Source organism: Malaclemys terrapin, chromosome 7, assembly GCF_027887155.1.
Source record: "Malaclemys terrapin pileata isolate rMalTer1 chromosome 7, rMalTer1.hap1, whole genome shotgun sequence".
Lineage (NCBI taxonomy): Eukaryota > Metazoa > Chordata > Testudines > Emydidae > Malaclemys > Malaclemys terrapin.
In genome coordinates, this window is record NC_071511.1 from 43,556,062 (window position 1) to 43,581,890 (window position 25,829).

At 43.4% G+C, this 25,829-nt stretch overlaps 1 protein-coding gene across 4 annotated transcripts in view; it reads left to right on the forward strand.

Moving 5' to 3' along the window:
* The first annotated feature begins 1,583 nt into the window (after nt 1–1,583).
* SFMBT1 (Scm like with four mbt domains 1) overlaps nt 1,584–25,829 on the forward strand; it is a 172,512-nt gene continuing 148,266 nt past the window's right edge. For 2 of the 4 annotated variants that reach the window (XM_054034859.1, XM_054034862.1), the window contains exon 1: nt 17,003–17,072. The gene's annotated coding sequence lies outside the window, so the exon portion shown is untranslated. Of the gene's footprint in view, nt 1,601–17,002; nt 17,073–25,829 lie in introns of those variants that run through there. The other 2 variants (XM_054034860.1, XM_054034861.1) reach the window with 2 other exon arrangements.

Consider the following 25,829-nt stretch of genomic DNA (forward strand, 5'->3'; position numbering starts at 1 on the left):
TGCTGGACTTAAGACCCTGAGGGTAAAAGGACACCGCCAAACTTATTTAGGGGTGGGTTTTTTGCTCATGGTTTGTGTTATGAATCCTATTTGTGGTGTTTCCCCAACATAATGCCACATTGTTTCCTTCCTTTATTAAAAAGATTTCGCTACACTCAGACTCTGTGCTTGCGAGAGGGGAAGTATTGCCTCTTAGAGGTGCCCGGGGGGTGGTATGTAATTGTCCCAGGTCACTGGGTGGGGGCTCAAGCCGGTTTTGCATTGTGTTAGTGAAACAGAACCCATCACTTCTTGGTCTCATGGCTAACTGAGAGTCCAGGGCTATGAGGTCCAGATACATGTCCTATTCGTGGGAGCCCTGGGCGCATGGGACCCCTACAACGAGCCGGTACTGAGAGTGTGTGGAGTTGGTCGACGCTATGCCTGGCTCATGAGACAGCTCATGGTGTCTGACACCATCAGGTGGTCCAGAGACATCTACACAGAACACATCACGGGACACCGGCAGTACCAGGTCGAGTAACCGAGAACACCGACAAGGGAAATAACCTACTTCCTTCCCTGATGAACCGAGGGACACACCTCACCCATGTATTTATTCTGGGGGGAAGGGATAGCTCAGTGGTTTGAGCATTGGCCTGTTAAACCCAGGGTTGTGAGTTCAATCCTTCAGGGGGCCACTTAGGGATCTGGGCAAAAATCAGTACTTGGTCCTGCTAGTGAAGGCAGGGGGCTGGACTCAATGACCTTTCAGGGTCCCTTCCAGTTCTATGAGATAGGTATATCTCCTCTTATTATTATTATTATAGATGCTGAACCCAGCCCTTGTTGCTGCCAACTCAGACTGGTAGAAGGGTTACACTTAGTAATTTTGTTCCTGATAGTACTTTAAAAGATATGATCTGTTTGTTTTCATGCGCGTAAAATAAATATAGGGCCATATCTGCCATTTAAACTTCACTCCTGCAAAACTCACTAATGTTGGTGTTGGTTGCATGCACAAACTGAGGGCAATACAGTATAAGGGGTATATATGCCAGTACTGAAAGACCTGCAGCCTTCTCATAAGACACACAAAATAACTTAATTAAAGTGGAGATTGCAAAAATTCAGGAGATTCTATTTCCAAAATGTTAGGGCCTGCCCGCTCCCTCCCCCCAATAAAAAAAAATGAAACCCACTAATAACAGGATTCCTGATGCCTGAAAATTTATAAATCCACAAGCCAAAAAGAGAAATTTAAACAGGCTTGGCTGCTCCATAATGTTATATTATGGGTTTGTAACAAGGTTCATAGGTATTAAAAGTTAATGGTATAAATTGGTTATTTAAAGTTAATCTTGATTTGTTTCCAAGATTCTGCATATCAAAGGTTGTACTTGAATGTCCATTACTTTGGCTCAGAAATAAATATTTCTGCATGGCTGCATGTATTTTTGGAAAAGAAGCAATTTTCATCAGTGGAAGAAGGACAGGTTGTTATTTAGGGTCACATGGTTTATCCAGGGTGGTGCAAGTAGGGAAATTAAAAGATGCAGCCAAGGTAAGTTATTTGATAGGTTATTTTGGGAAGAAGGATGAGAGTATGTTCCTGGATAAAGTAGGAGGCTTTCTGAATATGTTGACTTATTAGCTGGTAGAGTTAAATTTTCCATTTGATTATTTGATATTTCTGACTGGCAGTTAATTTATTGGCATATTTGTATTTAATGCTGCTGAGTAGTTGTCATTAGTGGAAGTTTAATTATTGTTATCATGCTCAGAGCTTCTGTATGGTTGTTCTTATCCTAAATAAGATAATCATACTTCCTCATCTGTTGTTAATGAAATTTTGGAGTATGTCTTATTAACTTCTCATGGTCATGGTTTACTTTGTGCATTTCATTCAGTTTGATAATGAAACTAGACAGGTCAATTTAACTCTGTTTATAATCTGCACACCTATTCTTTTCTTGTGCACTAGCACAATGCTGTTCTTGGTTTCCAAAATTGCAAAGGAACATATAAATTTAAAAATACCTCTTTGTATTTAAATTAAATTAAAACTTTTACAAATTCATAGACACGTCTATTACTAGATTTCATAATATGTTAAGTGTTTTGCACATTACTTTGGGTCTTAATTCTGTCTAGATACTGCATGCTGCCCTGCCCTTACTAGAATATCAGAGAGATTCTCACTAGTAAATGATGATCCCTTGATGTCTCTTTAACATCTACTAAAAGCTGTTGGCAGAACTATAGTAGAATATGGGATCTTCAATGTCCTCTTGTGTTTAATCATCATAAGAATGTGGTGGCCTTACCTAAATATAAGGTGTATTAGTTTTGGGGGGTTTAATAACAACTACCTTACAGGGATGTTAGGCTTAACCTACTGATATTTGCAAAGTGCTTATAAATTTTCAGAAGGGCATTATACACATGCAAATTAGTACTTTATAGTAAAAATAGACATTACTTTGCTTTTTTACATGGTTGCAATATTCTAATTTTAAAAGGGGCTTGTCCAGAGCATATATTATATCAGGGGTTGGCAGCCTTTCAGAAGTGGTGTGCCGAGTCTTCATTTATTCACTCTGATTTAAGATTTCGTGTGCCAGTAATAGATTTTAACGTTTTTAGAAGGTCTCTTTCTATAAGTCTATAATATATAAGTAAATTATTGTTGTATGTAAAGTAAATAAGGTTTTTAAAATGTTTAAGAAGCTTCATTTAAAATTAAATTAAAATGCAGACCGGTGGCCAGGACCCGAGCAGTGTGAGTGCCACTGAAAATCAGCTCGCGTGCCGTGCCATAGGTTGCCTACCCCTGTATTATATATTTTAACTACTCATTGTATTGAGACTAATCGTAGCCCTTGTATGTAATTTTTTATTCTGTGCTTATTGGGCCCAACCCTATTTCCACTGAAGTTGATGTAAGTTTCACTATGGTGGCTTAGGTAATGAAGTGGCTCTCTGTGCAGGATCATATGAGCCATGAGGGCGCTGAAGCAGCAGGCAGAGTCTGGATGTTTACCTCCTGGATGGTAACACTTCATTTCATTTCTCTTCTATTCTCATGTAGTTGCCCTGTGCAAAGACCATTTACTAGGTCTTTGTGATGGTTGAGAACTTCACCTTTTGTGCCTGGAAGTGGTCTGGTTCAGCTGAGGCTCTGACAACATATTTAGACTGATGTATGTACTGAAATGTGTTTCTTTTCCCTGTATTTTCTATTGTGATATTTATTATCTATTGATTGAACAGCTCATGAGAAACTGAAGGAGTTAAAACTGGGCTCTCTTTACATTGTTTTTAACATCACTATACAGAAAAATTCTACCCAGTTTAATCTATTTGTTTCAAAATAAAGCAAATAGGCAAAAATTGATGAAACAATGAGAAATATGACTTGACAAAATAGTAAAAAACATAAATCTGCCCAGCCACTTAAAAGGCCCGATCTTCTGAAAAATATGGAACAAATCTACTCCAGAAATCAAAGTATCTGAATATATAAACAAATAGCAAATTAAAGTATTATATTAAATAAGTGAGGTTACAGGTATACTTATTCCTATATGTGAATTGCTTCTACTTTTAAAAGCACCAGAGAATCAGCCAGGATGTTTGGGTGGCTGTAAAAGGGTTAAATAATATCTCCAGTGAAGACAATGACTTTGCTGTGCCAGTTGCTCGTGCTTCAGAACAGCTTATTCTGCAGCATAAGCACCGAGTGTACTCTGCTGCTCACACTCAGTACGTGCTGTGATGACTAACAACGTTCCTACATCTCTAGTGTAGGCAGTAACCATTTTGTGCCAGGCCACACGCTCATTAGATAACTAGCAGCAAGCCATAGCTGCTGAACACATGATGACTGATTGCTGCAGTGCTTGAAAGATGTAATCTTCCTTCTTCTTTGCATTTTTTTAAATGTAGAAGTCCAAATTCCAGAAAAATATCTTGCCCATCTAACTAGAACCAAACCTCCTGTTGCATCTCAACATGCAGGCATGAAATTAAATAAACTATTAAAGAATGTTTCTAGGAGCTGTGCAGCAGCTATATATCACAGTGATGTAAACATCACTAAATACATTTTAATTTTGTTCAGCACAACAAACTAACAAAAACAAAGAGTATTTAAACAAATTCTAGAGGACAGGTTCTCACATCAAACACCACCTTCATAATTGTGCCCTAGCTGGCAGTTTCATTAGGTCATTATTAAGAGACTGTCCCCTCTCTGACTGCACATTTTCTCCCTGCCTCACAGATGGGGAGTTGAAGATCAGCTGCCTCTACAGCAATGTAGAGCAAGAGCAAGGTGGGGTAGAAATGTGGAGTCCCCTTCCAGGCTCAGGAGCAATCTTTTAAGGCAGTTTCCCGGGAGAAGCAGCAGATGGGAAAAGGCCAGGTAGCATGGCTCTATTGGACACTGGCTGTCAGGGAGCAGTAAAAGGGGGCAGATCTAGTACGGAGGAACAGGGCATCTCTGTGGATAGCCATTTGCCAGTAACCCAGATCTGCAGTCTGGCCGCAGACACCTGCGTATACAATGGCAATGCGGGAGCCAACCATCCCTTTCATTAAAAGGCCACGGAAAACTGCAAGGAGAGTCTCAGTTTTTCTCCCCTGCCCCTCTCAAGCTGTACCCCATGGATTTTTTCCCCATCAGAAGGGGCAATTTCCAGCCCTCCTGCGAACTTTTAGCAATGCCATGTGTATACTATAATCTTCAAATATTTAACTACAAAAAGGAGCTGCATAAATCAGTTCATATACAAATATCCAGCCATGAGAAAAATGCTTGAAGTAACCAGCAGTGGGCATGAATAGAAACACCCTCTGAAGATATCATAAAGCTGTGGCTGCCGTGTTGGGGAAGATGCAGATTGCTGCACTTGCACTCCCTCTCATTCAGCAGAATCCGTAATAAGGGGGCATTGTGTGTGCAAGTGTACAACCAGGTTTTCTTAACCTCTCTCCCTCTCCCCACCATTTTCGGTTATATAATTAGGCATATGTAGCAACACTTCTGTTTATCCACACTCAGGTGCAGATTTCTGCTGAAAGATTATCGCAGCTCACAATGGGCTAACGTAATCAGCTGTCTACTTGCACATTCCCTCCTCAATAAATAAGTAGAGGACTTCAGTTTCAAGGGCTACAAATACAAAACGAAACACATTAAAAAAAATTAAATCAATGTAAAATTCCAGAAAGGTAACATTAAAAGGAGAGCCCTTGTTTTGCTGGTAAATTATATGTTTGGTGAAGAAAATATTTATTTTATTTCTTAATTCCCCTCTCTAAGAAAAAATATATATATTATGGCTGTCAATCACAGTTAACTCAAGTGATTTACTCAAAACAATTAACTAGATAAAAAATTTAGTCGCAGTTTTAATCACACTGTTAAACAATAATAGAATGCCAAGTTAAATTTATTACAAATATTTTGCATATTTTTCTATATTTTCAAATATATTTATTTCAATTATGACACAGAATACAAAGTGTACAGTGCTCATTTTATATTATTTTTATTATAAATATTTGTACTGTAAAAAAGATAAAAGAAATTGTATTTTGCAATTCACCTCATACAAGTACTGTACTGCAATATCTTTATCGTTAAAGTGCAACTTACAAATGTAGAATTATATTTTTTACATAACTGCACTCAAAAACAAAACAATGTAAAACTTTAGCGCCTATAAGTCCACTCAGTCCTACTTCTTGTTCAGCCAATCACTTAGATAAACAAGTTTGTTTACATTTACGGGAGATAATGCTGCCCACTTCTAATTTACATCACCTGAAAGTGAGAACAGGCTTTCTCATAGCACTGTTGTAGCCAGAGTTGCAAGGTATTTACGTGCCAGATAAGCTAAACATTCGTATCCTCCTTCATGCTTCAATTTGTAGATTGTACTACCTTTTGTTTATCTTTTTTATAGTGCAAATACTTGTAATCAAAAATAATAATATAAAATAAGCACTGTACACTTTGTATTCTGTGTTGTAATTGAAATCAATATATTTGAAAATGTAGAAAAACATGCAAAAATATTTATAATAAATTTAAATTGGTATTCTATTGTTTAACAGTGCGATTAAAACGGCAATTAATCACAATTAATTTTTGTAATCTTGCAATTAATTGCAATTCATTTTTTTATCATGTGACAGCGTGTGTGTGTGTGTGTGTGTGTGTGTGTGTGTGTGTGTGAGAGAGAGAGAGAGATTATAGACACTTAGTCCCCCCTAACTGCTGTATAGCTCTGAAAAGGATACTAGGCTTCAGATAGTGAAGGACTCATTTAGGCCCTAAGGGTATGTGTACACTACGAGAGTAGTTCGATTGTACTTAAATCGAATATGTGGAATCGATATTACAAAGTCGAACGTGTGTATCCACACTAAGAACAGTAATTCGACTTTGTGAGTCCACACTAACGGGGCAAGCGTCGACATTGGAAGCGGTGCACTGTGGGCAGCTATCCCACAGTTCCCGCAGTCCCCGCTGCCCATTGGAATTCTGGGTCGAGCCCCCAATGCCTGCAGGGGGAAAAAATGTGTCGAGGGTGGTTTTGGGTAACTGTCGTCATGCAACCGTCACTCCCACCCTCCATCCCTGAAAGCGCCGGCGGGCAATCAGTTCGCGCACTTTTCTAGTGAGTGACAGCGCGGACGCCACAGCACTGCGAGCATGGAGCCCGCTGTGACCATTGCTGCAGTTATGGCCGTTGTCAACACCTCACACCTTATCATCCACCTTTTCCAGAGGCAGATGCTGAGAAATCGGATGAGGAGGCTATGGCAGCGTGGTGAGGACATGAAGTCTGAGAGTGGCACAGACCACTCACAAAGCATGGGACCCCGCGCCATGAACATGGCGGCAATGGGTCATGTTGATGCTGTGGAATGGCGATTCTGGGCCCGGGAAACAAGCACGGACTGGTGGGACCGCATAGTGCTGCAGGTCTGGGATGAATCACAGTGGCTGCGAAACTTTCGTATGCGGAAGGAAACTTTCCTGGAACTTTGTGAGTTGCTGTCCCCTGCCCTGAAGTGCAAGGACACCCAGATACAAGCAGCCCTGACTGTCCAGAAGCGAGTGGCCATAGCCCTCTGGAAGCTTGCAACGCCAGACAGCTACCGGTCAGTCGCGAATCACTTTGGCGTCGGCAAACTACCGTGGGGGTTGCTGTGATGCAAGTAGCCAACGCAATCGTTGAGCTACTGCTGTCAAAGGTAGTGACCCTTGGAAACGTCCAGTTCATCATAGATGGCTTCGCCGCGATGGGATTCCCAAACTGCGGTGGGGCTATAGATGGAACTCACATCCCTATCCTGGGACCGGACCACCAGGCCAGCCAGTACATTAACCGAAAGGGCTACTTTTCAATGGTGCTGCAAGCACTGGTGGACCATAGGGGACGTTTTATAAACATCAACGTAGGTGTTTTCAGGAATTCTGGTCTGTTTAGACAGCTGCAGGAAGGTATTTACTTCCCGGACCAGAAAATAACTGTTGGGGATGTGGAGATGCCTATAGTGATCCTCGGGGACCCAGCCTACCTGCTAATGCCCTGGCTCATGAAGCCCTATACAGGCGCCCTGGACACTGAAAAAGAACTCTTCAACTACCATCTGAGCAAGTGCAGAATGGTGGTGGAGTGTGCTTTTGGAAGTCTCAAGGGGAGATGGAGAAGCTTACTGACTCACTCTGATCTCAGCAAAACCAATATCCCCATTGTTATTGCAGCTTGCTGTGTGCTCCACAATCTCTGTGAGAGCAAGGGGGAGACGTTTATGGCGGGATGGGAGGTTGAGGCGAATAACCTGGCTGCTGATTACGCCCAGCCAGACAGCCATGAGATTAGAAGAGCCCATCGGGACATGCTGTGCATCCGGGAGGCTTTGAAAGCTAGGTTCCTCAGTGAGCAGGGTAACCTGTGACTATTTAGTTTGTTTACAGAGAAGCTGAACCTGCCCCCGTTTCTTTACCCACTTACTGTTGACTATCCTCTCCAGCTACATGCCCCGTTCACCCCGTTCCCCCCCCCCTTCCAACACACATTTAAAAATAAAATAAATGGAACTTTGTTAATGAACACCGTTTTCTTTATTACGGATTTCGTGGTAAAGTGTTGAAACTGGGACACAGGCTGTGGTGGGGAGCGGGCGTAGTGATGGAAAGAACGCTTCTAAACTCGAGGAATGACAGGCTCCTGCTCCTAGAGCGGTCCGCAGTGGTGGACTGGTTGTTTCAACAGAGCCTGCTACCCCTCCTTTTCGGGACTCTGTGTGGGGGTGCTATGTGACTTTGTGGTGGGGGAGGATGGTTACAGATCCCCTGCTGCGTGGCTCTGTGATCCAGGATAAGGACCGCTGCATAAGATCTCTATCCGCCCTCCCCCACCACAAAGTCACATGCCCCCCCCCCACACACAGAACATGAAAACCACCTCCCAGACTGACCAGGGTGCCTAGTGACTGCAATGTGTGTGTGACCTTCTGCTGAACCTGCCCCCATGTCTGTACCCTGGTAAAGGTGACTGTGCTTTCCAATTACCAACCCCCTTCCCCCCCTTCACACACACTCTCCCCTAAAAGAACATGATGGAAACAGTAATTAACAGAAACCTATCTTTTATTAGCAACTACACAGTTAGGGGATGGAACTGGGACGGGGGCTTGGGTGAGGCAGGAAGGAAAGGACTTATCAAATTATTGGGAATGAGAGCCTTCTGGTACTTGAGCAGTCTGCAGGGGTGGAGTGACAGTTTTCACGGCCCCTGCCGCCCCTCCTTCTTGGGACTTTGGGTGAGGGGGGTATGGGAGTTTGTGGCGGGGGAGGGTGGTTAGAGAGAGACTGCAGTGGGGCTCTGTCCTCCTGCCTCCAGTCCTGCAGAACATCCACAAGGCGCTGGAGCATGTCCGTTTGCTCCCTCATTAGTCCAAGCAGCGTTTGAGTCACCTGCTAGTCTTCCTGCTGCCACCTCTCCTCCCTTTCGCTGTGTGCTCGCTGGTATTGCGATATGTTCTCCCTCCACTGGGTCTGCTGGGCCGCATCGGTTCGGGAGCAGCCCATAAGTTCTGAGAACATGTCGTCCCGTGTCCTTTTCTTTCTCTGCCTAATCTGCGCCAGCCTCTGCGAGGGGGATGCCAGGGTAGGTCGGGAGACATTCGCAGCTGTGGGATGGGAAAAAGGGAGTGAATTCCTCACAAAGATAATTTTTTGTGAACAATGTGAACAAGACCATGCACAGCACCTATCACGTGCACACTCAGGACAAGGTCGAATTTTTGGCCTTTGCATTCAGTGCCTGGGGTCTTGCAGTGGAGATCAGACAAGCGGGGCAGGACAGCGGAATTCGGGTAGCAGGCTGACATGGTAAGCCGTAGACTTTTGGCTGCTTAAAACTTAAATTATAGCAGTGCCCTCCTTTCATGTTCAAAGCAATGCTCCTATCGTTGGCCAGTTCCTGCTGCCGGCAATCCGGCAAGCATGAACTCTGCCCCTGTCCCACCTCCTCGCGGCTGTCCCCGGGAAAGATCCCTGTCTGCTGCCCCTCTCCCGCCTCCACCGCGTGGCTGTAAACCGCCGGTGACAATTCTGTAAAGGAACAGGCAAGCAGTCCCAATAGTAACATTCCCCTAATTCTAAGCAGGTCACCATGAGCGACATCACTCTGCTGAGAATTTCTGAAACCGAGAAAGAACGCATACTGCGTGAAAGCCATCAAAAACCAGGGCCGTATGCCGCCATGCTCTGCAAGGCAATGATCCCACAGTACTTGATGATAGCCTGGCGAGGAAAAGTTTTCTACCACGGAGGACACAATAAGGCCGCTCTCCCCAGGAACCTCATGCAAAGGCTTTCCAATTACCTCCAGGAGAGCTTCATGGAGATGTCCCATGAGGATTTCAGCTCTATCCCCGGACATATAGACCTTCTTTTCCAGTAGCTGCACTGCCAAGGACTAAAACGTTAAGCGCCTAGGGCAAATAAATCATGAAAAACCCATTGTTAATATTCCTGTTCTGTTCAAAATAAATGTTTACACGTTTAAAACACTTACCGACTGATCCTTCCCCTGATTCAGGGTCTGGGTTAACGCCTGGGGACGGTTGGTAGGGGATCTCTGTGAGGGTGATGAAGAGATCCTGGCTGTCTGGGAAATCAGCGTTGTAAGCGCTGTCGACTGCCGCCTCCTCCTCCTCCTCCTCATCTTCCCCGTCCGCTAACATCTCCGAGGAAGCGGCCGTCGACAATATCCCATCCTCAGAGTCCACGGTCAGTGGTGGGGTAGTGGTGGCGGCCGCACCTAGAATGGAATGCAGTGCCTTGTAGAAATGGCATGTCTGGGGCTGGGATCCGGAGCGTCCGTTTGACTCTTTGGTCTTCTGGTACGCTTGTCTCAGCTCCTCGATTTTCACGCTGCACTGCGTTGCATCCCGGCAGTATTCTCTCTCTGTCATGGCTTTTGAGATCTTCTTGTAGATCTTTGCATTCCGTCTTTTCAATCGCAGCTCTGAAAGCACGGACTCATCGCCCCACACAGCGATCAGATCCAAGACTTCCCGATCAGTCCATGCTGGGGCCCTCTTTCTATTCTGAGATTGCATGGTCACCTCTGCTGGAGAACTCTGCATCGTTGCCAGTGCTGCTGAGCTTGCCACGATGTCCAAACAGGAAATGAGATTCAAACTGTCCAGACAGGAAAAGGAATTCAAATTTTCCCGGGGCTTTTCCTGTGTGGCTGGTCAGAGCATCCAAGCTCGGACTGCTGTCCAGAGCGTCAACAGAGTGGTGCACTGTGGGATAGCTCCCGGAGCTATTAGCGTTGATTTCCATCCACACCTGACCTAATTCGACATGGCCATGTCAAATTTAGCGCTACTCCCCTTGTTGGGGAGTACAGAAATCGAATTTAAGAGACCTCTATGTCGAACTAAATAGCTTCGTTGTGTGGACGGGTGCAGGGTTAATTCGATTTAATGCTGCTAAATTCGACATAACCTCCTAGTGTAGACCAGGCTTAATATTGCAAACACTTATGCAAGTGTTAGTGTTAGTCACTTTTATTACAAAACACTGTATCAGTCCCTTTATTCCCTTCATATGTAGGGACCTAATTTTGTTGTCTTTGCTCAGGAAAAATTCCTATAAGGATATCTGCTCTCAGTTACATGCATATATTATTTGTATTACAGTAGCACCTAAGGACCCCAACCAAGCCTGGGACCCATTATGTTAGGCACTGTACGAACAGAATAAGAAAGACGTTGCTCAGAGCAGCTTAGTCTAAATAGACCAAACAAAGGGCTTGGGGTGGGGGAAGGATATAGCATACGAGTAGAATGAAAAATGTTATGGTGGGGGGTTAGCAAATGTCATGATAGTTGCATTTATAAATCAAAATTATTAAAATATTTTGAATGGGGTTTTGTTGGGAGAGAATTAGGTGAAACGAGAAATGTAAGGTACAGTGGATATTAAAGTAAGAGGGTAAAGAGGAAGGGGAACACAGAGGGAAGGTGGAGTGAGGATGAAGTGAAGAAGGATAGGCAGAAGGGCTTCTGAAAATGATCTGGGGGTTATAGTGGATCACAAATTGAAGAGTCAACAATGTGATACAGTTGCAAAACAGGCTGATATCCTGCTCTACTCGGCACTGATGAGGCCTGAGCTGGAGTAATGTATCCGATTTTGAATGTCACTTTTAAGAAAGATGTAGACAAACTGGAGAGAGTCCAGAGGAGAGCCACAAAAATAATAAAGAATTAGAAAACCTGACTTGAAAAGAAGACTGAGGAGGGGACATGATAACAGTCTTCAAATATGTTAAAGGCTGTTATAAAGAGGATGGTGGATCAATGGTTCTATACGTCCATTTAAGGTATGACTAGAAGTAATCTGCAGCAAGGGAGATTTAGGGTAGATATTAGGAAAAAAACTTTCTAACTACAGGAATAGTTAAGTACTGGCATAGGCTTCCAAGGGAGGTTGTGGAATCCCTGTCATTGGAGGTTTTTAAGAACAGGTTGGAGAAACATCTGTCAAGGATGGTCTATACTTGGTCCTGCCTGAATGCAGGGGGCCAGGCTAGATGACCTCTTGAGGTCCCTTCCAGTCCTACATTTCTATGATTTTCTGACGGTCAGAGAGTGGGAGCAAGCAGCTAGTCAGAGGGGAGAGAATGTCTTGAGAGTTGTTAATACACAAAAAAACTATTTGGATGCTGCTGACATCATCAGAGTTCAGGGGTCCTGGAACAATTTGTATAGTGGGGATGCTGAGTTCCATTGCACCAAACTAAACCCTATATACAGGGCCGGCTCCAGGCACCAGCTTAACAAGCAGGTGCTTGGGGAGGCCACTCCGGAGGAGGGCGGCACATCCAGATATTCGGTGGCAATTCGGCAGAGGGTCCCTCACTCCAGCTTGGAGTGAAGGACCTCCCGCCGAATTGCCGCCGCAGATCGCGATTGCGGCTTTTTTAGGGGCGGGGAGGGGAGCGGGGGAGGGGAGCTGCTTGGGGTGGCAAAAACCCTGGAGCCGGCCCTGCCTGTATATAATGGAAACTACTTCAAATCAGGGGGTGCAGCAGCCCCTAGTTCCAGCACCTATTTCAGAGTCTGCAAGTGATGTCCTTTATTGTTCTGGCTGGTTCTTTGTAGCTGTTTTTATCACTGAGCTAATGTGGCTGGAGTGGAGAGAGGGATGGGGCCACATGAGTCTTGGGGCCCCCACTATCCAATTCTGGTTCTGAGGATACTGTGGAAGGGTAAACACAACTGGGTCTTAGCTTCCCCCTGCACCATTGGTATAGCTGTATCTGCTTCAGCATGAATGCACTCCTACTAAGATTGATTTATATGTGAAGGCTGAAATGAGTTGTTGATGCAAATGAGAGACATGTCTCGGTAAGGATTGGCCCCTAATGTCAACATTGCAAAAGTAACCATCACATCTGGCACCTATTGGGATCTTTGCTGGCAGTGTCACTGACCAGGCCAATGAAGAAAACAATACGAATTGCACTTGCCTCTAAATGTGGTCTTTGTCAGTGCTGAAGTATGTTGAAGGCACATTGTGGGAGAAATGTATACTACTGCAGAATGTGCTGCACATTTATATGTGCTGTGGCTGTTTTTGTAGATAACTACACAGGGGTTGGAAGCAGACTATGGACCTATTTTGTTCCCAGGTCAGTGAAGGGTTAAATTCACTGACTCCAACAGGAGCAGGATATGGCACTAAATTGCTTTTACTAGGCCCAATCTTGCAGCCCTTAATTAAATGAGTCTTCCACCTACTTGAAGCAGATAATTCAAATCATTAGTTTACAAGTTTAGTTAATATTAAATTGGATATACATAACTAAAAGTAATTAATTGACCCAAGGTTTCACTGGCAATGTTTCTGATCCTGCAGACACTTAAACTCTTTGTGCTGTTGAATACTCCCGCTGAACTGAGTAGGAGTCCTCAACTGCATGAAGTTACCCTCGTACACACAGTTACATGCACGATTGAAACCTAAATCTTAATCTCATGTTCAACATGCTGCATCATTCGATATAGGGCTTGAGCTTTCTATTTCTGCTTCCAAAACTTCCATTGAAGTTAGTGGGGCGTCTGGATACTTACGGATTTCAGACTTGCGCCATTATATGTAACTTAAACAAATGTAAGATGCATTGATAGTTAGGAATATTAACAAAAGTGTAGTCAGTGCTCAAACATTTTTTCCGTTAGTTTATAATGGAAGTTTTGCCTAAGCATAGCCTGCAGGTGCTGGCATTTGTGTTTGGAGACTTTGAATGACTTTAGGTTACTCCACAGCCTGAACAGCATGTTGACAAACTCCAAAAAGGTCTTTATTTATTATGATGAAAGGAACAAAAGGATATGTTGGGTGTCTCATTAGTTATCTAATGTTCATGTGGCCTGCCAAGATAAATACAGAGAGTTAGGACAAAATCAGGAGCACTTTCTAGTCACTTAAAGTAATTAGCAACAAAGTCCTGTGGCACCTTAGACTAACAGACTTATTGGAGCATAAGCTTTTGTGGGTGAATACCCACTTCATCGGATGGTAGCTTTTTACAGATCCAGACTAACACGGCTACCCCTTTGATAATTAAGGTAATTAGTTGAACATGTGTTTCTCCTAAATATGTTGCTCATGGTCTTAAAAATATTGTGTTTTATTTTGGAAGATGTTTTTATTGTTTAACTTCATAGAAAGGATTACTACTTAGTATTGTCATTGAAGCAAAGGTAGCACTTGCATTAGCAAAATAGGAGGACTGTCTGCATAGGTTCAATGGTTCATTTTTAAAAAGATTAAACATACTTAGGAAACTTGAATGATCAATATTTTATTGCATGCTTATTTCATTTTAAATTTCTGCATGCTTTTAAACTGGTTTCAAGCCACTTAGGTTGTATCATCTGCTTGCCAACCAAAGAGAAGAGAAACATGAACAAAAATACCTTACATCAAGGAGAGCCTGTATGAATTGCCACTTGTTTTTAACAGTTGTTAAAGCCAGCATCATGAGCTACTGATGCTTTTTCTATTGAGGAAGTTGTGGAGAACAATTTAAATGTGATATTTAATATTTAGGTGCATGCTATCTGATATTAGACTTAAACCAGAACAGTAAGAGACTGAAAGTACCAAATAATGAAGTCCTAATTGCCCACAGGTCAAAGACAGCTCATGAAGATTTTAAACTGCAGACTCTTCAAGTTTTGCTCACAGGTCCTAAACTGACATGGAGAGACCACCCTCTAGTGGGCAGACAGAGTATTTCACTCTCCAGTCACTTATTTCTATGCTTTACAGGAAGAAAAATTATGCATGCTGCAGCCCAATATCTGGAAGTGTTTGTAATAAGCATGAAATTGAATTGAAGTGAGATAAGGTAGGCCTTTTCTCACTTAACACCTTCGCCACTCCTGGGGATAGCTTTCACTTAGCTTTGCTTATGCTAAATGTGAGTTTTCCAAACATGAGGCAGAGGCAGTGAGACACCAGGTCCCCTTGTGCAATCTTGGTGCTTCATTTTATTTTATGTGCAATAACCTTTACATATCCAAAAAAAAAAAAAAAAGCGTATTTTGATAAATATGTTCCAACTCTCTCCAGCAGCGGATTCTTTAAGCATTTTCATGAGTTAGTCAAGATGTCTGTGGAATTTTTTTTTAACCAAAGGATATTGCCTTTGCTAGTTGGTTATCAAAATTCCCCTTGAAAAAAATTCCATTTAATATAAAATACAAATCTGGAATAATTTGATTTCACTGTATCTCTCAGATACCTCTCCTTTGAGAGAATAAAGAACAACATACATTTTGCCTCTTGGATACCTAATTATCCTGCTTAGGCTTACATTTGTTCTTCCTGTCTGGAGTTCCAGCACTGTTTGGTCTATTTATTTCTTGGCACATCTCTGCTCCAGGGACAGATGATAATAGCTTATTCTGTTCCCTGTGTCTTTCACCTCTGAACACTTATTTGTATATGCTATCAACTGATGTCAACTATAATGGGATGAATATATAAAATGCATAGTCTCCCTAGTAAATGTTACCTAAACACTAACACTGGTAGCTTCCATTCTGCAGATCATTTAAGGTGGTTTGATATTTCCAAACACAGCCCTACTGCGAGTCATTCAATGGAATGTGCTAATGAACGGGGTAGACATTAGAATAAAAGCGGTGTGTTGTCAGTAATTTGGATATGTAAAGTATTTAAAACCACTTCTTAAAGAGCATGCAGTTAAATCAGTGACGCTGGGATTTAGATGGACAATGTCTTCTTTCTTGGGCAACGTGGTGAAATCCAAAGTAAAACTGGATCTAGGATTTAGCTTCCACTTTTTTTCTAATGAAATTCTGAAGATTATTTTCCATTAGGAGTTCAAATACTTCTTGCCTGCATTAGTCTCCCAGTCTAAATCGCTTGTGCGCTGTGGAAGTCGATTGCTTTTCCACCCTTCCCTCATTGCACAGGCATCTGGCCATGAGGATCTTGGTCTTGCACAATCCGCTTCCTTTTTCTTCCTGTTTTATATTGTGCTTCGGTGTTTTTATCGGGGGTTTAAAAATAACGTACGCGGTCTTTCTGCCTACCCTTTTCAAAAGAGTAGATCAATTTAGGGCCCGCTCCCTGCAATCTTTACTCGCGGGAGCAATTGCTGCTACACCAGGGCCTCGTTCCAGTGAAATCATGACGGGAAATAAACCCATGGGGTGTATTTTGTGTATGTTGGAGCCAGCTCTGAGTGCCACCACTAAGAACAATTCTGCATTCTCTTTTGTATTAAAAAAAAATAAGTCGAACTGATTTCAGTGAAATCAAGCGTCACGGAGCAAACCCCGGCAGTACAACATCAAAGGGGAGAGTGTGGGGGGAAGATCTGTGTGTATCCTGGTATCGAATGGAATACACCGTGTTTCCTTGCTGTAGACAAAGTCCTGCAATGAAAAGAAGAGGCCGGGTGAAAGGCTCCGGAGGGCATGTGTCATACACATCCACCCGCCACCCCTCTCTGTTAATTTACCCCCCGGAGCGTGGCTGAGAGCTGGCTCTTAGTGGGTTAAAATGGGGGCACCCCTTAGCCTTTTTTTGCCTTTACCCCCGCGTTGTATGGCGCCTTGCTCCCCAGGAGTCAGGTGTCGGGGCAGAGCCAGGGCTCACGCCGCAGGGAACGGGTGCTAGGGCGGGGGATGCCCAGCAGCGAGCAGCTGCGGAAAGTCCTCCCGTGCCGGACTGGGCTGAGCCCCGGGGATCAGGACGAGGAGTAGGGCTGCATGGCCCGGTGCCGGCGCAGGTGGTTGCCCGTCCCCACCCCGCGCAAGGCTCAGCAAGTCGCTGCGCGGGGGCGCCTGAGCGCCCAAAAAGCCGGGAGGGAGGGGAGGACAGACGGGGGGAGGTGGCGGGCGCATGCGCTCCGCCTGGCCGTGCCATATTGGAATGAGGCGGCGAGCGGAGCGCCGGAGAGCCCGAGCCCCGGCAGCTAGCGGCGCAGGGCTGGAAAAACTCGCCGCAGGTAAGGCGGGCGCCGGCTGAGCCCCCCTGCGGGCAGAGCGGGGCCGGCCGCAGCTGCTGGGCGCGTTTTGCCGGCCGCTTGCGGGCCCCGCCGGCTTTTTCTCGCCTCCCGAAGTTTTGCTGCGGGAGGCGGCCAGGCAGGGCGGCAGGCGCAGCGCAGGGAGGAGGAGGGAGCGGCGAGCGCGGCTCCCGGAGAGATGCGCGGGCTGGAGAGGGGCCGCTGCGGATGCGCCAGCCCCGCGCGCAGCGGGCGGCCCCGCAACTCCCCGCAAAAGTCGCCGTGCGCACGGGCGCGCCGGCCGCAGGGGAGCCGGCTGCCGCTCGAGAGGAGGTGACCGGCTGCGCGCCCCTTGGTGAAGGGAGACCGCGCAGCGGGGGCGGCTGCCGCTTGCCAAAGTTCCCCCTGGTGGCCGGGGCTGTTCTTGTTCTATGCCCCGGCCTCGCGCGGGGAGCCTTCCACGCGGGGGCTGGGTCTCTCCGCTGCTGCTCGGCCACTTTCCCTAAAGCTTTGGCCCTATGTCTGCTCTGCAGACTGGGGGGCGCGGTAGGGGGGTCAATCCCGCTGGAGGTATTTCCCCCTCCCTCACTAACTTTGTGCGGCGGTGTGTTTTTAGTTCAGCCTGAACTCAGGTAGTTTGTCCCCCTCCTGCTCATTCCAAATAATTAAGTTAGGTCATTAAAAACGTGAGCTCTCCTAGTTGTCCCACTCCTCCCCCCTCCCCTGACAAAATGGCGTGTGGAAGGGGATCTTTAAACGCGGGGATATTTTGGATACCCCACCCCACCCCTTGAAGAACAGCAGTGCAATATGCCGTGGGGCCGCGCTATTCATGTGTCTTCCAGTCGGCTAGTGCATCCCTCCCGGGCTGAGACGAGTTCCACGGGGATCAGTGGGCACTGCCCCATTCCGTGAATTGGCCTTTAAATCACTGACACGGAGGTCACTGCTTTTATTCTGTGGTGAGAGCGAGAGAAGCCACATCTGCAGATTCCAGTTGTTTTGGTAAATGTTGTTTCAATTGCAGAGTTGTATGAGGCCTCCCCTCCCCCCAGAATGTAGGAACTGCTGGCAGCTCCCTCAGGACTTTGCACTGTGTTTAAAAACAATACTGCTCTTACTGCCTTCCCATTTTATATTTTGCTGCGTCTCCCCAGCCCCGTTTTCTTTCACTAATGGGATGTGCTCAAGAAAACGGGATTTTTGTTTCTTTAGGAGTTCATCTGCCTTGGTAGCTTATTCTACCCCTGAAGTGGTAAATCCTCCATTAGTGATACTAGCAGTTGGTTGCTGTGGAGATTATGATGATGCCATAGGACTCAACTTCACTTTAGGTGTATAAGATAGAGGGGAAACAAAAGTAAACTGCAGAGAAGAAAATGTGACACAAGCACAATTGTTCCTAAATGGGAAAGATTCTGAAAGTTTTCCATAGACATCAGCAGCATTTATCTCTCCCCTTCCCCCGCCCCCCTCAAAAAAAAAATTCTTGGCTGGGGTATGGGAAGGAGTCTAGGGTAGAAATAGGGCAAGGAAAAGAAAAACAAGCTGGCAGTTACTGTGAGTTTCTAACAAGGTGGGCTATTAATATCCCACAAGGCCTTCCTTTAGCCTACATAATAGGCCAGGGTGATGGCTGTTTAATGGTCCCAGGTGGGCTTTAGTGGGATGATTACATGTACTTTGGAGAAACTTGTTGCCATCATAAAAGGTGATTAAAAACAGTAACATTCATGTCTGATAGTTTTACCCACTTTGACAGTAGAATTCTAATGTAAGATGTTTTAGTGGTTTTGTAGTGAAGAAAAAAGGCCTACATTGCTACTTCTCTTATGTCAGTTCTCTCCGGGGAGCTTGTTGCTGTCAGTAGCCTGGGAGGTTACCATAGTGAACATTTTAGTAATCCACCGTGTAAGGTGCATGATTCTGAAATCACTGGAAAAACTAAGATCTATCTTGCAAGTTATAAAGATAGCGTTGTATTGCAACATACAGTAGATTTCTGGTGAATGTGGATTAGTTGGTTAGCAGTTGGCTTCTAATGACAAAGAATAAAAGTTTATAAACTCTCCAGAGCATGGAATATCACTTATTGCTTGTATAGCACCTAGTACAATGGAGCCCTGACTTAGTTAAGGCCTATAGTGTTACTGCAATATAATCATTCTTTGAAGTAAAGTAAATCAATGTAAGATGGCAGTAAGCTAATAAATTGTGAATATTTTGAGGGATTCACTTACAGTTGGTGTTCTAGCCATAATCTTTACAATTTAAAATGTTAAATATGCATTATAAAATGATCTGCTACAGAAACACATCTGTTTGTCTCTTTCCTTAATTCCAGTTTGCTTAGGTTTTGCAAAATAATTGCATTTTACTGTGATTGGTTTCTTGCCACTCTGGTTGGACAATGAGAATGCGATCTGTCTCTTCCAGCACCATTAATAGTGGAGTAATAGGAAGAGATTCTTGAATGAGTTATGGAACAACTTAGACTTCAGTGGTTGTAAAACTGAAAGAGCTCACTTCAAACACCTTTTATGGTTTGTGTTGCTTTAAAATGAAAGGGCGGGGGAGAATGCAGTTTACTAATTTTTAGTTTACTTTTTGCTGAGTGACTTAATTTCACTTGGCAGAACGGTGAAGTGTTCCATGGCCCTAAAGCTGGTGCACAGATTTCACCACAAGAAAAATACTGCACAGAATAAATAACAGAGCTAGAGCGAGTGACTTAATAATTATTGATCCATCACTCTTTTTCTTTTATGCTTCTTCATTGACTTGCTACTGTTGAATTATCTTATCTGATTCTTTAACTGAACAATTGTTTAGTAGACTGCTGGTTACAGCATGGGGAAAATAGAGTGTAAGAAAACAAGCTAGCACCTGACAGTATTCTTGGTTGGATGCTCTGATTTTTATATTCTCTGCACCTTTTCAGTACCTTGCATCTGAGGTTTTCAAAGGGCTTTACAAAGAATTGATCCTCACAATTGTTGCCAATCAAGGATTTTGTTAATATTTTACAGATAGTTTTTGGCGGTGGTATGTTCCTCAGCAAACCAGTGGCAGATCTAAGAATAGCACCCTGTCCTTTTGATTTTCAGTCCCTGTGCCCTTCCATACACTCCTTTTCCAAATCCGTACTGTTACACTCTTGCAAGTCACTTGTAACTTCACAGCACTGCTTCTGTGTACTAAGTTCTACCATAGTAATATGCTGCTATGATGCGGACATTGATACTGTCACCTTCTGGTAGCCAGACATAAGTAACCAGACTTAAAGTAATGCAGTTCAAAGGATTGGGAGCTTATTTACATGAGCATGTTCTTACTGAAGGGAGTAAATTAAACTTACTAAAATGTGCTGTAAATGCAGGGAAAATTGAACATGGGGAAAGTATTATGTGAGGTCATATGAGAAGTTCCTTCTCGCACATCTAAACATCAGTCTTACTACGTAACTGAAATTCTTGTCATATGTGATCTTCCTGTATCAATTAGCACTGCTAACAATAATTTTAACACTACAGAAGAATAGGTAGACTGTCTTGTTATCCTTCAAGTTTATTGTTTACAACCTGAAAAGGGAAATGACCACTAGGTAGTTTTCTTTTCAGGCGCATATTTTCATAGTAAGATAACATAAGTTAATTATGTATGATACAGAGTAAGAGAAGTTAAAATTACAGACGTTTTATGGGTTATGAGGAAGTGAAGTGTTTAGACACTGTACATCTAATGTACCTACGTGGAATAGCAAACAGGGATACTACTTGATGTCTAATGGATTTTAAATATTTGCCTGGTTGTGGTTTGGGCAGTAGCATGTTTCTGTGATAGACTGGTGGTGAATTTCAGTTTCTTCTGTTTATTTTGTTTTTTCCCCAGTGCTGCTGGAATATGGTTGTAAAGTTAGAGAGGGACTCAACTAGTTTTAGGCCCCCAATTTAGATGTGACAGGCTTTTGTTTGTTTTCAAGGGTTTTTACAAAATACAATAGATCTTAATCGAAACAGGCTTTAAGTAAAAATATACATTTTCCTGACTCTTTCTGAAGACTAACATTGTGTTAATAGGTAGGATCCTAAAAGTGAAACTCATTAGTCCACTTTTTCCGAACTGAGTAAAGGTGAAAAGAAAATTAAATTTAAAAAATGTTAATTTTTAATAATCTCATTTTAGTAACAAGCAAAGATGTGCTTTTTAAACTGAGTTTTGTATGACTGACGACTTAACAATCCATAAGATACTCTATTCTCACTAATATGAGGCAAATATTGTAAAAATGTACAAAAGAGGTATCAAAGTGTAACTTCCATGCTTTACAGCTAAGTGAGTAATGTGAGTTACAACAGCACAAAATATATAAAGTCTGTTCTGTTCACTTCGCATTAAAATGGTGTGTAAGATGCATGTTGATCCATAAAACTGTCAGCCAAAAAGGGAGGGAAAATCAACGCACTTGCAGAGCAAAAGGGAAATCAGTGTTCTCAAAGCACTTTTTTTTTTTTTTTTTTTTAAACAAGCTCAACTTGTGATGAGTGAGGTCATAGTTCTAAAACTTATTCTGAAGCTCTCAAAGAAATATCTCTCCTGAAGTACATGACATTGATTACTGCTGTAGGAATACTACAGTGCATTCTTAATATGGTATAATTTATGGGAACCCACTATTTAAAAATTTAGAAAGTGACTTTCTTTTAGACAGTGTGATCTGAGTATAAGTCAGAACCAGAATCTCCTGAATTTTAATTTCACCTCTAGCAATGACTCTCTATGTGGCACTGTGAAGCTTCTTATTTCCTGTCTGTTTCAACATATGTAATATTAGGGATATGCTCATATGGTTAATGTGTGGATTAGTGTTTGTAAAACACTTTGAAGATGTAAAGTGCAGTATAAGTGCTAAGTGGTGGTAGCTTTATACTTCGCTATTTATTTTTTTTCACTACTGAAGTAACGCCTAGAGTCACCAATCTGAATTGCAGGGCACTGTACTAGCCATAGTAAAGACAAAACTTAAAAGATAGTTCCTGCAAAAAGTGGCTGGTGATGTGACTATTAGTATATAGCAACAAGAGAGCATGATCAAGGCTTGCAAGAATTGAATCTTTCTAAAATGTACTTTGAAAAACACTAAGATTTCAGCTTTCTCAAGCCTTATGTATTTATTGATAATAAACATAGCTGTGTGTATGGCTGCTAACTTTCTGCTGCAGTGAGTACTATTGGCAGGTAGTGCAAGGACTGCAAATCCGCTTTTGAGGGATACCTTCCTTTTAGGCTAAAAAGGAGGTCCCTAAATTTTCACTCTTTAACAAAAATTCTTATTGTAACTGGCAACTTTTGGCACAAATAACCCTGGTAAATTAACCTGGTTGCAGCTAATTAGTTATTAGCACTATATCTAGCAACTGACTAGTATCATAAATCTTAACAATTTGTGGGGGTTAAATGGACCATAAGCAGTCCTTTGCTCTCTGTTTGGGTCACCTTTGGCAAGAACTTGCTGATATTCAAGGTCACTATTAGTACTACTGTGTCACTTCATTTATAGTGGTTTGGTTTATTTGCCATTACATTTTAGGACACTCTTTTTCATTACAAAAAAAACCCTCCTTTCTTCAGAGACATCAGTTAGAAGGGATTTTCCTTTATAAGAAAGAGATGAATCTGATGTTAGCCACATCATTTCCAGATATCAAACCAACTTTGATATCCTGTGTGTGCGCAGATGAAAGGTGGAGAAGATAGATCTTGGCTTTTAGAACTAAATCCTATGCAGTGCTGAGCATTCTCATCTCCCATTTTAGTTTATAGGAATTGAGGGCTCTCAGTGCGCCTCAAGAGCACCTATCTTGGAGGATTGGGTCTTTGGTATGAAAATAACAGTAGAAATTGTGGAATTTGGTAGAAAGAAATCCTGCAGGCTCTTGATGTTTGTGTCATTGCTAATGCACCTCTACCCCGATATAATGCTGTCCTCAGGAGCCAAAAAATCTTACTGCATTATAGGTGAAACCATGTTGTATCGAACTTGCTTTGATCCACCAGATTGCGCAGCCCCCCCCCCCCCCCCCCCCCGAGCGCTGCTTTACTGCGTTATATACAAATTCATGTTATATCGGGTCGCATTATATCGGGGTAGAGGTGTATTTTCCAGGAGTGGAGGTGAGTGAAGCAGGAATGCTGCAGTAGATGATTTGTGGGGAACAGTGTTGAATTAATGTAATCTCAAGACTTATCTTCTTTTGGGAGCAGAGGTGAATTCTGATCATGCTATTTACAGAACCTTCATTTTTCCCCAAAACAATGCAGTTGAGTTGGAAAGTGAAGACACTTCCCCATAATGTTGTCCTGCACTGTCATAAGAGGTGTCATGTTTCACTCCAGAGGTGACTGTTTCTCAGCTTTTGGTTAAGTAGTTTGTCAGTGTGTGTAATGTCAATTTCTTTGTGTCCTTTTGGATTTGAGGTGTCAAATGTAAGATTTTTTTTCTTCTCTAAAAAGAGCCTGAATGCATAGCGATAGTATCCTACTAAGATATATATTTATAAAGGATTATCTAGGTATCTGAAAATTGGGAGTTGAATTGTGAAGGTTCAGATATGGTCCAAATTCATCCCTAGAGTACTTTCATTAAATGCATTGCTTTTCTCATTAGAAGCACTGACAATTCATGTTTAGAAATAAGGTTTTTGTCTTCTGAGATACATTTAAGGGCCATTACATTTTGAAAGCATTTTATGTAAAGTTTAGTGATTGGCTTATTTCAGAATTTCTGCTAGCAAACTGCCTTACTCTGTAAAGACTTGTCTAAACTAGGGACATTTCACAAAAGTTTCCCAATCTTGCCAACACTGTTTCTCTTGCAGAAAGGCTGCCTCTGGCTTTCATGACCAGATTTACTCTGAAAAAGGTTAGATGATACATTGCATAAAAAACAGCTGCCTTTCTAAATTTTAAAACTCTTCTATATTGTAAGCCTGAGAAATACGCATATACACTCACTTTTTCTAATATCTGACTCTGCGTGGCAGGATATCTAATGGATATAAAGCCTTACTGCAATAAGGTATACTACATAGTTGCACAGTATCATATAAAGAACTAACCAAATACTAAGAATTTGAGAATATAAAAATAGGTGCACAACTTCTCACCAAACACTATTGGACGTGTGTGTTGCAGTTTGGCCCACCCACCTCCTCAGTACAAGATATGCAATTATTACACAAACTTCAATAGAGGAAATAATTGAAGAAAGCAAGTGTTCATTTTATGGTTAATTCAGTTTAGTGTGACTCATGAGGGTTAAAACTGCCTAATGAATAAAACTCAGAACCAAAGTAGGACCAGTTAATCATAGAACACTAATTGGCCAGTTGGACGAGACTTGAACTCTTTTAACTCATTAAGATTTGAGGCCTGTCATTCGAAGTATCTCTTCCAGCCTTTAAGGTGATTGTGACGGGATCCCCTGGGGACTGCTGTGCCCCCTAAACTTTCCAGCCTGGGCTGTTTCTCAAAATGCCTTGCTAGTGATGAGCAGCAAACTCTCTAGGAGCGGTTATCACTCAGCACAACAGCATGTGGCGCCCTACACCCAGCTAGATTGTATGAATGCTCCCAGAGCCACTCATGAATCAGGCAGGGCAAGGCACTAGCCAAATCCTCCCCCCCCCCCCCCCCCCCCAAGCTCCCAGCACTGTAGAGTAGGAATATACCATCTTGCATTGCTCCAGATGGGCAGTGCAAATTCAGTAATTGGTTTGCCACTTCATCTATGGAAAGTGGGTATACACCAGCCTTTGTAAACCTGAGCAGTTTTGTCGCACACTTCATCAAAAAAGAGGACACTGGGTACCGCCCCAGCCCCGCCCCCTCCGACTTCCTGTCCCCCTCAGAATCCCCTTACCCCCTACCTGTCCTCCCCCCACCCTAACTGCCCCCAGGACCCCACCCCCTATCTAAGGCTCCCTGTCCCTTGTCTGCCCCAACCGCTCTCTACAGCCCCTTCTCCTGACAGCCCCCCAGAACCCCCGACCAATCTAACCCCCTGTTCCCTGTCCCTTGCCTGCCCCCCCCAGGCCGAGGGAGAGCTGCAGGCTCCACCTGCAGCCAAACAAATAAGGCACTGCTCTGCGGGGGAGGCGGGAATGGGGGAGGGGGAGGGACTCTGGCTGCTAGAGGCCCCAGTGGCTGCAAGCGGCTTTCAATCAGGTACAACCATCCAATCAGCCACACCGCACTCTGCATGAGGGGAAGGAGGAAATCCTGGACATTTCTACCTTATTAAAAATCCCCCCCGGACAGCCATTTAAAGCTAAAAAAGCCAGATGTGTCCGGGGAAACCCGGATGGATGGTAACCCTAACTTCGTACAAACTCACTGGTAAAGGTAAACAGTTAAAGAAGTTGGATTACAAAAGGTAAGTAATAGTTTGGTAACTAACTGACTTTTTGCCTAAAATATAAGCACACAGTCTAAACTCTCAACCCTACTAGACTGGGCAACATCTAGATTAAGCAGTTTTTCTCACCCTACTGGATATTGGAGTCCTTAATGTACAGATTTGTCCCTTAAATCTGGGCCAGTCTCCTCTCTTGGAGTCTCAAGTCTTCAGTGTCCTTGTTGCTTTCAGCATGGTGCGGGCAGGAGAAAAGCAAAGCATGGGCCTGCTGTGTTCTGTTTTATACCCTCAGTCCCATGTGCTTGGGGAACACACAAGTCCAGGCATGTCTGGTGGGCGTTACT